The 4,431-nt window shown below is 35.0% G+C and overlaps 1 non-coding gene across 1 annotated transcript; it reads right to left on the minus strand.

The window, feature by feature from the left end:
- Nucleotides 1-1,459: 1,459 nt before the first annotated feature.
- Trnaa-ugc (transfer RNA alanine (anticodon UGC)) lies at nt 1,460-1,531 on the minus strand. Its single transcript has one exon. It is a non-coding gene; the product is annotated as a tRNA-Ala (tRNA).
- Nucleotides 1,532-4,431: the final 2,900 nt, after the last annotated feature.

The raw sequence follows: 4,431 nt of genomic DNA on the forward strand, positions 1-4,431 counted from the left end.
TTTTTACACCGTGTAACAAAAATCAATTTTTTTTTAGGAAAAATTTAATATGCGCCTCATACTATACATTGATGTTCATTTAATTTCAAAAAACTGGATAAATTTATTTTTACACCGTGTAACAAAAATAAATTTTTCTTGGTGTCCAGGAAAAATTTCATATGCGCGTTAAACTATAGATTTCTATTTAATTTCCATAAACGGTATAAAATAGTTTTATGCCGTGTAACAAAAATCTTTTTTTTTGTTTTCCAGGAAAAATTTCAAACGAGCCTCATGCTATAAATATGATATTAATTTAGTTTTCAAAACCTGGATAAATTTCTTTTTACACCCTGTAACAAAAATTATTTTTTTCTTTGTTTTCCATGAAAAATTTCATATGTGCGCTAATCTATAGATTTTAATTAAATTCCCATAAACTGTATAAATTAAATTTTACACCGTGTTACAAAAATAATTTTTTTGTTTTCAGAAAAAATTTCATATGCGCGTCATACTATAGGTTTTCATTATATTTCCATGAACTGTATGAATTAATTTTTACACCGTGTAACAAAAATAATTTTTTTTTGGTTTTTCAGGAAAAGCTTCATATGCGCGTAAAACTATAGATTTCCATTTAATTTTAAATTTTTAAATAAAATTTAACCCCTAGTAACAAAAATAATTTTTTTTGGTTCTCCAGGGAAAATTTCATATGCGCCTTATACTATAGTTTTCCATTTAATTTTCATAAACGGTATAAATTAAATTTTACACCGTGTAACAAAAATCAATATTTTTTTAGTTTTCTAGGAAAAATTTCACATACGTGTCAAACTATAGATTTTTATTAAATCTGCAAGAACTGTATGAATTAATTTTTACACCGTGTAACAAAAATTATTTTTGTTTTGGTTTTCCAAGAAAAATTTCATATGCACGTCAAACTATAGATTTTCATTAAATTTCCGTAAACTGTATAAACTAAATTTTACACCGTGTAACAAAAATATTTAATTTTTTTGGTTCTCCAGGAAAATTTTCATATCCGCCTCATACTATAAATGTTCATGTTTTTTCCAAAGCCATTTGCAAAAATTATAAATCTTCCGATAGGGTGATTAATTTTGTGCCACCTTATACATAATATTAAATCTATAGTTTCTCGTACACTTGAAATTTATTCTAGATAACTTTTACTGTCGCAACTTTTCGTCTACGAACGTTTTTTGGCGCAGCCGTACCGCTATGCCTACAATATTTAATTTACGGTGAACAAAAAAATGTATCTCGATTATAAAGTGTGATTATAGCGCCGCGTATTTTTAAATAGTTCAAAATTTTCAAAAAATAAAAAATCAAAATAAAGAAATATTGAAAGAAGGTGCATAGATAGGACTCATATAGGACTCATTTGTACAATTAAAAATACACAATTTTTTAAAGAAACAATATTAATAAAAAACAAGTCGACTGGAGATGCCGGGGATTGAACCCGGGGCCTTTCACATGCAAAGCGAACGCTCTACCACTGAGCTACATCCCCTTCACAAACGCCCACTGCCAAGTAACTCTCGCTTTAGGCCAACAGATAAGGTTTTATCAAAAATACAATAACAACTTTAGAAAATTAAATAGATTAACACATTGAATGCGAACGAACTTTTAATGAAATTCACTGTTTAATTAGCAAAATAATATTTACTTACAAAGCAAATACAAACGCTAAAGTAACTTGTTATTGTTGTTATTTTTGTGACTGTCAGCGTAGTTAATATTGTGTTTGTTGTGTACCTAGAAATAATAAATCAAACAGAAGGCAGTGCATACATAGGCACACGCACACTCCCATATAATTGAGTAATAAATATGAAATAAATATAAAAAATATAAACATACAAGGTGGCACAAAATTAATCATCCATTTTTGTTTTTGAATAACTTATCTATACTAATATTATAAAGAGGAAAACTTTGTTTGTTTGTTTGTTACGAATAGGCTCAAAAACTACTGGACCGATTTTATAAATTCTTTCACCATTCGAAAGCTACATTATCCACGAGTAACATGGATTATATTTTATTTTGGAAATAGGGCTCGAGATATAGGTCAAAACGTGGACCCGGGTAACCTTCGGATGTGTATGTACAATATGGGTATCAAATGAAAGCTGTTGGTGAATGCTTTAGTACAGAGTATTTTTCATGCCGCTCCGTGACTGGGGTCTCGAGATATAGGTCAAAACGTGGACCCGGGTAACCTTCGGATGTGTATGTACAATATGGGTATCAAATTGAAGCTGTTGGTGAATGCTTTAGTACAGAGTATTTTTCATGCCGCTCCGTGACTGGGGTCTCGAGATATTGGTCAAAAGGTGGACCCGGGTAACCTTTGGTTGTGTATGTACAATATGGGTATCAAATGAAAGCTGTTGATAAGTGCTTTAATATGGGGTAATTTTCATACCTATTGATGACTAGGGTCTGGAAATATATGCCAAAACGTGGACCCGCCGTCTCTTTGCACCGAATTAAACCAAACTTACACACATTGTTAAGGAGGTATTGAAGATGGTTTCCGTATAGTTTGGATACCTATTGGTAGATAGGGTCTCGAGATATAGGTCCAAACGTGGACCCGGGTAACCTTCGGATGTGTATGTACAATATGGGTATCAAATGGAAGCTGTTGGTGAATGCTTTAGTTCAGAGTATTTCCATCCGCTCCGTGACTAGGGTCTCGAGATAGAGACCAAAACGTGGAGCCTAGAATGTGTTTGTACAATATGGATATCAAATTGAAGCTGTTGGGGAATGCTTTAGTACAGAGTATTTTTCATGCCGCTCCGTGACTGGGGTCTCGAGATATAGGTCAAAACGTGGACCCGGGTAACCTTTGGTTGTGTATGTACAATATGGGTATCAAATGAAAGCTGTTGATAAGTGCTTTAATATGGGGTAATTTTCATACCTATTGATGACTAGGGTCTGGAAATATATGCCAAACGTGGACCCGCCGTGTCTTTGCACCGAATTAAACCAAACTTACACACATTGTTAAGGAGGTATTGAAGATGGTTTCCGTATAGTTTGGATACCTATTGGTAGATAGGGTCTCGAGATATAGGTCAAAACGTGGACCCGGGTAACCTTCGGATGTGTATGTACAATATGGGTATCAAATGAAAGCTGTTGATAAGTGCTTTAATACGGGGTAATTTGATGACTAAGGTCTGGAAATATATGCCAAAACGTGGACCCGCCGTGTCTTTGCACCGAATTAAACCAAACTTACACACATTGTTAAGGAGGTATTGAAGATGGTTTCCGTATAGTTTGGATTCCTATTGGTAGATAGGGTCTCGAGATATAGGTCAAAACGTGGACCCGGGTAACCTTCGGATGTGTATGTACAATATGGGTATCAATTGGAAGCTGTTGGTGAATGCTTTAGTTCAGAGTATTTCCATCCGCTCCGTGACTAGGGTCTCGAGATAGAGACCAAAACGTGGACCCTAGAATGTGTTTGTACAATATGGATATCAAATGAAAGCTGTTGATAAGTGCTTTAATACGGGGTAATTTTCATACCTATTGATGACTAGGGTCTCGAAATATATGCCAAAACGTGGACCCGCCGTGTCTTTGAACCGAATTAAACCAAACTTACACACATTGTTAAGTAGATATTGAAGATGATTTCCGTATAGTTTGTATACCTATTGGTAGATAGGGTCTCGAGATATAGGTCAAAACGTGGACCCGGGTAACCTTCGGATGTGTATGTACAATATGGGTATCAAATGGAAGCTGTTGCTGAATGCTTTAGTTCAGAGTATTTTTCATGCCACTCCGTGACTAGGGTCTCGAGATAGAGACCAAAACGTGGAGCCTAGAATGTGTTTGTACAATATGGATATCAAATTGAAGCTGTTGGGGAATGCTTTAGTACAGAGTATTTTTCATGCCGCTCCGTGACTGGGGTCTCGAGATATAGGTCAAAACGTGGACCCGGGTAACCTTTGGTTGTGTATGTACAATATGGGTATCAAATGAAAGCTGTTGATAAGTGCTTTAATACGGGGTAATTTTCATACCTATTGATGACTAGGGTCTCGAAATATATGCCAAAACGTGGACCCGCCGTGTCTTTGCACCGAATTAAACCAAACTTACGCACATTGTTAAGTAAGTATTGAAAATGGGTTTCGTAAAGTTTGGTTGTAATTCGGAGCACTGGCAACGGGTACAGCGTTCTTTTGAACCATCCATAATGTCGCTTACTTTTTTAACGCTTGGGGCGGAACTGAACTGTCAAATTGACAGTGTGAGTTACAATGGGTCTATATTTCTTTCTGATTTGGATGCCATAAGGAAAAAACGTAAGTGCAACATGTAAAAATTGTTTGTGAATTTTTTTGGAGTGGATTTTGGAACAGTGAATAA

This window comes from Anastrepha obliqua, chromosome 2, assembly GCF_027943255.1.
Source record: "Anastrepha obliqua isolate idAnaObli1 chromosome 2, idAnaObli1_1.0, whole genome shotgun sequence".
In the NCBI taxonomy this organism is placed as follows: domain Eukaryota; kingdom Metazoa; phylum Arthropoda; class Insecta; order Diptera; family Tephritidae; genus Anastrepha; species Anastrepha obliqua.